A 12,895-nucleotide genomic window follows, 5' to 3' on the forward strand; every position below is an offset into this window, starting at 1 on the left:
GTTTGGACTAGATGACCTTTAGAGGTCCCTTCCAACCCAAACTATTCTATGATTCTACAATTTCAGCACAAAACTAGACTTTCCCTTTCCCTTGCAAGAACGGAAAGGACTCAGGTTGCAAAGGTTCTCTAGGCAGTGCCACAGAAGTAGCTGGGTTTCAGCTCCTCCCTCTCATCTCTTTACAGCATCAACGACACCAAAGCAGCTTTGTGTTCAGTTCCAGCAGAAGAAAAACATCACAACATTATAACGCAACCTTTACCAGGCCAATTCAAACAGCGCTGATGAAATTCCACAGCACTCCAGCCTTGTCATCCCTGGGACTGGGGTTAAGAAAGCAAGGGAATAACCTTAGTAGAGTACCAAAATATGACTTGAGAGAGCTATAGTCAAAACAAATTTAAAATAAATACATTTTGAATGAGAAAATGCCAATCTTCATCATCTTGTTACATATGTATATGATGTTATATTGAGAAGACAACACGCTAATACAAATATCAGCCTATTTCATATACACCCTGATTAAAATCACTGTAATTCCACCTCATTACAGGGCTTTTGTTCTCCGTGTTTTATGAGAAATGAGAATTCTTCGGCCCAAAGGCTGTGCATCAAGCTGTATTCTTCTTTTCCAAATTAGATGTTAATTTGTTGATTAAGAATTTCGCAGGAAATGGCAAATTCTCCCCAGGAAAGAGATACCTCATACTCAAGAGAGGCTAGCAGCTGCTACCATTTCCTGGATGGTAGTCCCTGGCTGCTGCTGAGCTCTCACTTCTGTAGAAGGCAGGAGCCATTGTCTACTTGGTAACACCATTACTAGGTCTGTCATGAGTCTGAGAGCTACCTTACACAACCTCCCTGAGGAAACCATGCCAGTGTCTGACTATACTTACCAAAAGCCCCTCCAACCTTCGAAAAACCCCTTTGTACAAACATCATGAAGATCTTATCCCTTCCCAGAGGGTACAGAACAGCTTTTCCTCTCCCTCTCCTTTTGCACTCGTGAGGCACAGCACAGTACTCATTCCCAGAGGAGAGCAGCTCCAGTTCTTCCACCCTGCTCTTCTAGGCCATCTTTGCAAGACCCATGTTCCTTTTTAGTCCTTTTAACGGTTAACGTACTTCTGTAAGTACAGTACTCCATGTGAGGTCCTAACATCTTCAACCACAGCAACAGTATTTCACTATAATTTGGATACAGGCATTCCTATGCATACATCCTGGAACAGCATCTGCTTCCCTCTCTCCCTCAACAACGTACTGCCGGTCTGAATGGCTTATTACACGCTACAAGCACTACATAATTCCCTGCTAATTAGTCAGTACTCCTCATTATTTGTTTGTCATCTCTGTATTTACCTTTTTATGCAAAATGGGTACATTTACTTCCTCTTCTATCATTAGAATAGAATTCAGGAAAATATCGACAAGTACTAAACTCAAGAAAATGTATATGAAACCTACAGTTTCCCTACAGTTTCACAGTGAAGTACTTCTACTACAGTTTTCCAGACAACTTGTAGTAGCTTCAATCTAGCACATACCTCCTTAGCTTAGTTATATAGACCATACCAGCGTGTGCCAAAATCTCTTCTTAAAATACACAGTATCTACTGCTTCTCCTCTACTCAGATCTTCTGCTCCACCACAGGAGGATACTGGATTGCTTTAGCACAGTTTGGTTTTGTACTAAATCTCTTTCAGATTAAGCTTCAAGAGCAATACCCAAGTCAAATTCAATCTACAGCAATAGGTTTTCCAAAACCTCAACCAAGTGACTGACCCTCCATTCTAACAAACAGAAAAAGCATTAACAAAAAAAACAACAAAAAAACCCACAAAGACGACACACTCCAAGAACTATCTTATTTTAAAAGAAAGTTAGACACAGAGGAGTAAAGGTTACAGAAAAATAAGTAACAATCTGGTTTTTTTAAAAAGAGAAAATGGGTGTTAACAATAAATTTGACAGAACCACAGAAAATTCAAATATTTTCTCAAACATCAGCTTCCCTTTTTTTCCCCTTCCTTTGATTTTCAGAAATACTATGCAGTATTCATATTGACCCAGTCCCACTTTGAATTCCAGACTGCACAGCTTGGACAACTGTCTCCATACAAACCAGTCCTAGCAAAAACATACACGTTACAGACCAGGAAAATTGGAAAATAGTTCTGCAAGCATTCCAAACTTTAACATGGATTAATGCAAAGCTAAAACAAACACGCCTCTGATGTTAAGACCTTAGGTTATATACAGTAAGGACAACAGGAAGTATTTCACTATTGGAAAGGTTTCATTATTTAATTTACAAATCCCAGTAAAAATGTCAAAACAGTGTTTATACTAAAACACATTAAAAAATATGCATGTCATTTTGCATAACAATTCCTCTCCACCAAGTTCAGATAATATAGCCTGCTTCTATTTGTGTTTTGAATACTGGGGAAGGTTGCCTGCACTTTTTCCCGTAGAAGAATTACTTCAAAAGATATTTTCTCTGTAGTCTCATACTCATTAGTCTTGACTGATGAACAGTTTCATTATTTTCAACTTTGATTTGCTGTTGTTATAGTTAAAAAGTAAATTTATTTTGGCATCTTCCTTCAAATTCAGATATTCCTATACTGCTTTAACTTTACATACTTGCAAAACCTTTCAGCTGATCAGTGATCCTAATCCCAACCACTTCAGGTCATTTTCGGGAACGAACTGTTGGGAGAATTTTTTGTTTTGTTTTTTTAAAACAGAGAAATAGTTCCTTCCTGTCTGTACTAATGCATAAATAAAAAGAAAAGGTTTCTCTAGGTAATGAGGCCCTTTTGCATGCTCCACCAAACCAAGCAAATCTGCAGCACAAGGTCTTTGTCAGTAATGGAAGAGATTAGAAAAAGACAGCTGCATGAAGAATTCTGCTTTCAAAAGCAACACTTAGGCTTGCTTTATGGTCAGTCAAGAGAAGTATCAGTGGAGGAATCGCTCCCTAGAGTGACCTCTATCCACTGCCTATAAAGGGAGACTGAAGAGGTAGGTGAACCAGATTTCAAACTTGTTAGTAATTAAATATAAAGCAAGGCAGACCTACTCACTGCATTTAGCTGAGCATACTTTACATTTCCTCTGATCTAACTGATTGGAACAAATCCAATAATCCTAAATTTGTCATGCCAGAATTCTAATGGTTCATGCTAAAGAGAATATCATTGTTTTATTTGTCACACAGAAATGCAACCACCATCTAAAATGAATGATTAATTAACCATGCACAATAAACTAAAACAAAGTTTACCACTTACTGTAGTTATCTGCAGCTCATTTACTTATGCTCTCACATACTCTATTTCAACAGCATCTTACACTCATCTAAGATGGCTCTAAATTGCCAATAGTACCTCAGGATGCAGCACATGAAGCCTGAATTAGAAGAGACACCAATGATCTGCACTTAAAACAGTCAAAGATGGTTTACAAACTGCTCAAACATGCAGAAGTTTGGCAGGAGCACAAAATGACTACACAAAAGGTAGTTAACAGAAAACAAGTATTAAACACAAAGGACCCATAATCTTGAATTATCTTTTACCATAGATGTTACCGCTATTAACTTGAGTGGGAGACAGCTATCAAAGCAGAACCACCGCTACTTTGCGGACAAGTTCACCTGTGTGACCCCAGTGTCACACTTGGTAAGTACAGATGCACAGAAATATCCAAATAAGGCTTCTAAAACTTCCTACTATGCAGGTAAAATGAAGTGGGGAAAAAGAAATACTTGAAACTTGTTCTAGTATCAGTTTCCCCTTTAACCACTTCAGGAATTAAAACCAAAAAGACTACCTTTCTTTCCATATAAAAATCCAAAATACAATAACAGTTTCCATTCACAAAAAGTCACCATCTGACTATTATGAAGAAAAGTAATGCAGGAAAGTTTTAATTAATAGCTTTAGCATATTAATGGAGAGATCTTGCTAAAGTATTCACATTTCTGCATACTTTTCTGTCCAGTTTACTTAACAAAAAAAATAAACTTCTCTACTTGGCACCTTACAACCACATTCTTGTTCACTTGCATCAGGCAGATGACCGAACAATCCTAGCAGAACAAAGATTTTCATTTCACCAAAGTTAGCGGGCAGGGGCGTAACAACCCATATATCAAGATATACACACACATACAAATATGTGTGTACCTGCATATCTCAATAAAAAGGTCTCCCTGCAGACTACAGATTTCAAAAGCTTTACAAACTGGCAGCACTTACATTTGGTTTTGTTGTGGTTTGGGTTTTTTGGGTTTTTTTGTTTTATTTGATAATATAAGACTCCTATAATGTAAGCTTCCTTTTATCCCCCTCGCCCCGAAAAGTTCACAAAAGAGTAATGGAAGGGTATTCAGAGTCATAAAACCTAAGCAGATATTCAATTTCCGGCTAACAATTTTCACATTCAATAACATTTTTCAACTTGCTCCTTTCAAATTTCTTCATTAGCCCGTATGGTTTGACAATTCCTTTTCATCTGTCACTTTTAATTCCTCATATTGCACTTCTGACAACTTCACTTTAAAATTCACATCTCTTATCTGTGCACAAACTGATGTCTTCTTCAGTATCTGGGATGGGTATATACACTGAAGACTTCATCTGTCTTCAGTGAATTTCCTATGGGAAGACTACTTACTTTTAATAAAGATGACTAAAAATGATGAAGCATTCATTTAGTTAGACTTCAGATTCTCAAAGATCTTCTAAACAGATTAAAAAAGGCAAGTAAATGTCACCACAAAAATGCATAAAATTGCAGCATTCCAAAGACACTGACTCAGTCCACATTGCACAGACGTAACACAGGCTCCCCTATGAATAAACATGCAGATAAAAGGAACTTCAAAAGCGTATATGGTCAAAAAGGAATTAAAAAAAGAAAGTAACTATCTGGTTTGGGCCAGTATAGATAAGTGTTTACAATGTCAATGAAATTACACAATTTCCTGTTGACACTACATGCTTTTATGGTCTCATATATCTGTTCCGTTACCTGGAAATTACAGCTTCCCAAACCATTCAAGCTGTTTTTCAGTGATTCTCCTATCAGTAAAGGACATTTCAAAATATCCATTGTAGACGATCAGTATTGTAATCCCAAATTTTAATTCAAGAAACATTAAATGAATATTATCCTAAAAATTGGAAGACATAATTGCTGGAAAAAGGAAACTGAAAAGTACCTTCAGGTTCCCAACAAAATGCAGAAGCAGGTCCAAACAGGAGCACGGATAGTACTTAAAAAAAGCAACCAACTTTCTCACTGGTCTGAGGCAAATTTTGACCCTGCTGGGCTCTCTAAGGTGTGCCAATACCAACACACATCACTGCAGCACTAAAATTAACAGAATTGGTATTTCAAGAATTTTTCTCTGAATGTGTAACAGAGCTGACAGAGATCCATCTGTAGATGTCCACCTCTAACACACTGGTCCAAGTCTCCCATTCAGACTCAAAGCCATGAAGTGACTCAGACTTTTGCTAAGGTACTCTAAACACCCAGAAAAAAAAAACTAAAGGCAAACTCAACCCCTGACTTGTTAATTTATTTGATCCTGGTAAACACCATGTGACTTCACAATATTTTCTTCAATATTGCTATACTGTAGCGATACACACCATCACCGTCACCCAAAGACAGTGACCTCTCAGCCACTCCGCTTCACTGAAGAGCTCCAGAAAGCTGATGTGACATTTCTGCTTCGCTGGGATGAGCAACTCTAAACTGCAAGACCTGTGCATACCATCCTAGATTAAGTAAAACTAATTCAAATTAAACTTTAAATTGGAAGGAGTAACCCATTATGAAGACAATCCTAAGGGCCTTCCTCTAGGTGGTAGGATAGGCATCTAGACCAAGACTTAAGGGTTCCGAATCCACCAAGGCAGAAAAGCCTTCACAGATACTGTGTCCAGAATCACCCCAGCCAGCTGCATCCAACTGATAGGACGTAAGCAAAATTTCTGGGCACTGGGCCTGAAGTTTAGTCTTCCACTGGAGAAGGAAAAAAAAAGTTTCAAGTCAACATACAGTTTCTTGAGTCTCTTAATTAAGAGACCCCTATTTCATTATTATGAAGAGAAAGGAGACAACGTCACCATACCTTAGTGACATAAAGAAGCCAATCAACCAGATATTTTACTGTTAGCAGATTTGCATCACTAAAAAAAATACAGATACTTCCTTTGTGAGGCTCACTTCCGTATTTCCATTCCAGTTACTTGAAATCAAGATACACACTGCTTTCTTTCCTGACTGGCCAAAAGAACAGCCAGTCCTGAAGCCCTAAGGAAGAGGGAGGGGAGAAGATGAATGCTTAAGTCTGAAATGACTCCATCTTTCTCCTCCTTTCTGATGTTAGAAAAACAGGCTGTAAAATCCTTTCCCTCTGCAGCGCAATGAAACTTTCTCTAGTATACAGTGAAAGTCCACACTCTGACTCCAGAAGGGAAAGCTAGTGATGAACTGTAGGACAGTAGTAGCATGACTGTTAAGACTTGTGGCTAGTGTATCAAGAACAGGAGAGAGAGTTTGTTGTGGTTTGTTGTTTTGTTTTTTTTAATTTAGAGAAAGGAAACTGTAGGCGGGGGGGAGAGAAAGCAGGCAATATGAACCTGCTGGGACACCTACAGTGATACCAACAGAGGGAATATAGATGGGTCATAGGTAGCGGAGGTAACACTTGTGAAGCCTTCAACTCTGACAGTATTTTTCTGCAAGTCTGAACAGAGAGTAAGGAAAAGCTGAAGCTGAGGTCTTCAAGCAGCGTAAAAGCCACCTTACTTGGGGAAAAAAAAAATAATAAAGAGGCAAAAGAAAAGATGCTCAATGGACGTCAGTGTCAGCTAGAAACCCTGACAAAGTGAAAGATCATCTGTTTTCAGGCCAAATGGCACAGGTTTATTAGAAGGCAGATCTTCTACCACAGATACAAGCATTTTGGCAAAACACAGGTATATTCTTGCGTATCCTGGGCTTTCTTAGAACACCTATCCCTAAACTCTGACTATCAAAACTTCTCTGATTGAGTCAAGACAGCCAGACATGAAGGCGATACCAAAAATATCCTCCTAGGAGCTTGGAACTTCTGACCTTTCTTTCCAACAGCCGAGGAAGCGGAAGTCTGCAGCAAAGCACAGTTGTGCTTTGGCCACACCAGCAAGTAAGAACAGCCTAGCTACCGCCAGCTACTGCAGAACATCCGTGAGGTTGTGGGATGCCTCCCTTCCCTCTTCTGTTTCTAATACACAGGTCATTGCAGTGCCTGCAGTCAAATCCTAGTACAGCCATTGTCCCACTAGCACCTGGGGGTGGTGCTCTCTCTGAAGGACAAAGATGGCAGACCTGTATTGCAAAGAGAAGTTATTTTACTCCCAGATGATGTGGGAAAGACAGGGATTCACTAACGTACTACACAAATCCACAGCCTGGAGCACATACCCAGACAGGTTAACTTAATAGGCATCCATCTCGTCTGCTGTTTAAGAAAGAGGTAAACAGAAGCTTTTGCACCTAGCCACCATCTTTTGGCCCTACACCATACACAGCTTGAAGAGACCATCAAGCCACTACCACAGATACCAATGACAAGTAGGGCAAGTAGATTTAAAGGCCAGAAACTCCCGAGTGAAAAACTGTGCAGCTCAGGTTAAAACAAAAATAGCAAAGTGTTGTCAGCAAACAGGGTAGGGCACCAAGAATACTTCAGCTAAACACCAACTGCAAAGGAGAAGAGGTCTCTGGTTCAAGTAGCTGTGGGCATACAAGGATATCTGTGCAAACACACGTGGCTCATGCCTCAAAGGTAAAACAATCCTCACATCTGTCAGAAACCTGCAAAAGTAACTTCTTTTTTTTCCAAGTATAGTTAAAGGAGTATTACATTCAATAAGAAGTTTGGGCAAAGATGTTAGCAAGTTAACTAAATATTTCTCAAACTGTTGGACATAGTATCTGAGCCCCGGCTTTACAGCACAAGCAGCATTTGGCACAGCGTCTGCAGAAACGGAACTGAGACAGTCCTGACAGCAACAACTCAGCTTCTGCACACTGGGAGTTCAGCACAAATCAACACCACTCATCTGAGCACACCTGCACTATTCCTGCTTTCTTGTTTGAATTTGGTCAGTATACATCATTGCAGCTAAATCAAATTTTACACTGAAACTGGATTTCATCCTGTTTCATCTAATGGATTATATTTCTCCAGGTTTCATTCTCCTTAATTCTTCAAGCATCGTATGTTTATGTGGAGCTACAAACATGCACTGTGCTAGTGCAGAGCTATTTTGTTTAATTTACTCAAACAACGTATCCCAGACACAGGTGTATCCTTCTTCTCCAATCTTTCCATTTAACCCGACACCACAGTACAATATCCCATGAATGTTTCAAACATTTTATCCACTGCTATTTAAGTGGATATTAGATAACCCCAAAATGCCCTTATTTTTAGGTCACCAGTACAGCAATTTTACAGCAATGCAGCAACAGTAACAGAGCAAAATAAAAGCGCAATTCATGACAAACAGCTACATATCTCCTAAGTAGGACCTACTATTACATGGAGAAGGAGACATGTCGTCACCCTTAATATACACATACTCCTTAGAGAGACAAGAGTACAGGACTTCAACAAATACTTCTTGTGGACTTTGTTAAAACCATGAAACAGTGGTTTATGCATTTGCCAGCTCTGCTTGCAAACAAATGCCTAATTGTCAGCGAAAGTTACTCAAAATATTGTCAATGTTTTTGCTTATTTGGTTTAAAAGCACTTTGCAGATCACTGGTTTCACTCTTACTGGCACTTCCTGGTTCGTCCATCCACGCTGTGTGCTGCTCATGCACTCCCGCGCGCCCAGACCAACCGCAGCGCCCAACGGCAACGAACAGCAGAAACAACCCTGCCCCTGAAGAGCCTGCAGGCAGCAGAGGGTGCATGAGGAGGAGGAGGAGAACAGACTAGCAAGATACCTTTGCTGACATATAAAAGAGTTGCTGCTGCAAACTGTAGGTTAGCAACTGAGATGCATGGGGAAAAAAGTATTTGAATAAATGCAAAGGCTTCATGGTAAATTATTAAAAATATGTTATTAGAAAATACCAACTTAAAACAATCAGCAGTGCCCCTTCAATCACTCTTCCATTTTCTTTTTACACAATCTACTCCTTAAGTGGAAACACCATACACACAATTAGCCTCACTGAAGTCAAATCAGAAACTCGTGTGTCTTAAATCAAGCTATGTTTAGTGTGGGATTGGGGCCAATCTCTCCCTGAATGCAGGTGCTTTTACACACAGGGAATCCTACCAATACCAACATGGTCCAGCCTATTCTAAATTAAGATCTGAAAACTAAGTTGCACCTGCTTTTTTTTTTTTTTTTTTTTTTAGGGGGAAAAGGGGGGTTAGGAAAGCTATGTTTAGTGTGGGATTGGGGCCAATCTCTCCCTGAATGCAGGTGCTTTTACACACAGGGAATCCTACCAATACCAACATGGTCCAGCCTATTCTAAATTAAGATCTGAAAACTAAGTTGCACCTGCTTTTTTTTTTTTTTTTTTTTTAAGGAGGGAAAGAGGGTTGTAGAAGAGATTTTTCCCTTTCCCGTCATTTTTCCTTCCTCTTGTTTTAAACAGACAGCAAGGAAAAAAATTCAAGGAGAAAATACAAGAAAAGCACCGTGATCTACAACTCCCCACTAATAACATCTCCTTCATACAGGAATTTCGAGAAAAGCTGGTTTTCACATTAAATAATATAGCGTATTCTTTCACAACTGAATGTTCACCTGCATAACTGTCTTTGGCCAGATGCACTAGAAATTTGGACTTTACTGCTTAAGTTTCAACACTGGGAAACAGAGAACAATTTAAAATTCTTCAAACATTTCAGTCTTTGCAGAGTACCTATAATTATCAAGCAAAATTACAAAAACCTAATTGCATTTAACATGTAAAAGTATGGCTACAACTACTCCTTCTAAGGCGCATCCAGATTTTACATTCCCTTTATAGGAAGGAGGAAGGTAGCACTGTCAATTAACCAATCTGCACATCTCTTCCAGTTGCTCAGAGTCCAGGTTATTTTGCCTTTGATCAGAAATCTCTTCTTTATTCCTGAAAGGTAAATCCAAAGTACCTAGGAACAGCAGGAAGCTTATTCGTCTCCTCTCTCATAAACACGCTCAGCTCTCAAGCCAGAAAACTATTCAGCCTTTTGCTCTTTAAATTGGAAGAGCTAAATGGCAAACTTTTCTTTTGAGGTATTGCAGAACTCGTTAGGTCAAATTATTGTTTCAGTATTGTCTATGCCACTCCACACTCTTAATTTGTTGATGGACCAGAACAGTAATTCCACTCATCAGTTCTTAAGAGGCACTAGTAATATATAGATGACAGCTAAAGAAAAAAAAACTCGCTTTCTAAAGTAAGCACAGATATATCTGAAAGCACAAGGATCTTGTAATTAAAAACGTGTCATTACACAGGCACGCTTATAAATAGAGCTATCGAGAGCACTGCTTTGATTATCTTACAATATATTAAGAACCATTCTTTTATGGGAAGGTACATTAGAACACTTAAGGCTTTGCATCAAATTTCAGTTTTACAAATGTCACTATGTATGCTAAACCCTTCTCTTGCAGTATTTAAAATTAATTAAGCTTCTAGGAATGAGCACCCAGAGATCTTCTTGACTGACTATATGTAATTAAGATTAAAAGATATGTATGCATAATAAAACATCCAAAAAAATGCTCCAAAGTCAATGCTAGAGATAATGATATTTACATAGATTTAAATACAAAAATACATAATATTTCTAATAAGTTTTCCCAATAGTATCATCCCCAGGCTGCATCATATTCAAATTTTTCTTGCTATGTATTTGCTGGCCTTTCGTCCCTTAAAAATAGCTCCTGTAACAATATAGTAACAAAAAAAGTATTTTAAAACCTTCCCTGACAAATCAATTAAAAAATAATGCTGGTATAATTGCTGCTCTTGTACATAGCTGGACTTCCGAATACATCTTAAGTTACAATATCAACATGCAAAACCATTTTTGGAAAGTTCAATAAATTCTCATAATAAATGATTTGGAAAAAAGCATACTAGAACAGTTTATGTTTAGATAAAAAGATGACTAAATATTAGGTCTCTTTTAGAGTTTGCTTTGAGTTGAATTGGACATGCTCTATATCCATTTTCACTCACTCCTGACAAGAGCATAAAGAACAACTGAGACAAGAGAAAAAAACCCAAAGGTCTCAGTCAGTATCACTTAAACACCAAAAGCAACAGATAGGGAAAACAAGGCTGACAGTATTATCAAAGATGGACAATGAGAATTAATATGATACGAGTTATTCTACTTTTCCTTTCTTTGCATATTATCAATGAGTCTCTAAAGCTAAAATTTTGCACTGAATATTTGTTAGTACTGGATAGACCTTAACCAGCTGAGAGTAGTAACACAAACAAAAGTTAGGGGGAATTGTTAGCATATTTTGCTACTATACAGGAGCAAATTCCAGGTTTATACTCTACTGAAAGGCACGGGTTCCCTCCTTCATTCCCTCCCTATGGATAGAATGCAAGGAATGCAGCTTCTGTTTCTCTATCTAAAGTTTGAGAAGAGAGGCAAACAGAATTTATTATAAAAACTGTTATTCCTAGAGAAATAAATTCTATGAGCCTATTATAACGGATACTCAGCCTGCAGCAGCCAAGAGCCAGACTTAGGACTTGCTACTAGAAAGGCAGAAGGTCTGGCTCCTGGAAACAGACACACTTAAAGAAGCTGAGAAGTAATTGGACTGTTAGGAAAATATCAGAAAGCTACCTTTGGATAAGACAGGCATATAGATAAAAACAGAAAAAAAAACCAAAACAAAAAAAACCTGAGAGGAGTCTACAGCAATGCAAGACGACAGATTTGAAGTTTCTCCCCCATAAAGTTTATTTTACCGTAACTCATTTTGCAGATTTGTCCCAACAGACCTTTTCTATTTTGGGTTAGTAGCTTATCAAGTGACTTTTGTAAAAAGGTGATACTGACATGGAAAACAACAGGACCTTTCTACCCATTTGCTTACTGGCATGATACTCACCTTTAAGTGGGCATCAAAGCAGAAAATAATGCAGAAATTATTCTGGAAATGTGCAAAAGAAGTATACTCGCTACAGACAGTTACAGAAAAAGGCATCCTATACAGAAAAGGATCTTGGACTTCACCTAGACTCGGGCAATTTCAAATGGATAGTCCGGGAAGTATCATATTAGTCACATCATGAACAGACACACAACATCTTACTTCAATGACACGTTTAAATTAGTTGGTGAGCCAGGATCTTGCTCCATCTATGAAATATTCCATCTATGACCTCCAAAATCTAATTTTGTGAGAAGGACCAAGAACAGCAATAGCTTCCTAGATGACGTTTAAGCTGGAGAAGAGCCCAGCAAACTACTTGCAATATCTCTTTAGAAACTCGTTCCCGTCTTTCCCTGATGTAGCAGTTCTCTTTAATTCAGCTGCCTTGCTGGAAATCAGAGATAATTGTTAGAGCCTAAGGCAGTGCTTGCAAGCCTGTCTAGCAATGAACAGTGAAAAAACGACTTTTCAGATTTATCAGAGCAGGCTCTGCCAACCAACTTCACTGGTTCTCACAGCAACTTTGTAGCCAGCTTACAGACTGGCAGGATCTCCTGGGTTTATGTTTATTTGCTCACTTCCCTGTCATACAGGTACCTGTGCTGGCAGGCCACTGTTTGCCAGGAAGCTTTTATGAATGAAGGAAAAAATAAAAGGAAGAGCAAAGCGCTCTGTG

This window comes from Aptenodytes forsteri, unplaced genomic scaffold (assembly GCF_000699145.1).
Source record: "Aptenodytes forsteri isolate BGI_AS27 unplaced genomic scaffold, ASM69914v1 Scaffold366, whole genome shotgun sequence".
Lineage (NCBI taxonomy): Eukaryota > Metazoa > Chordata > Aves > Sphenisciformes > Spheniscidae > Aptenodytes > Aptenodytes forsteri.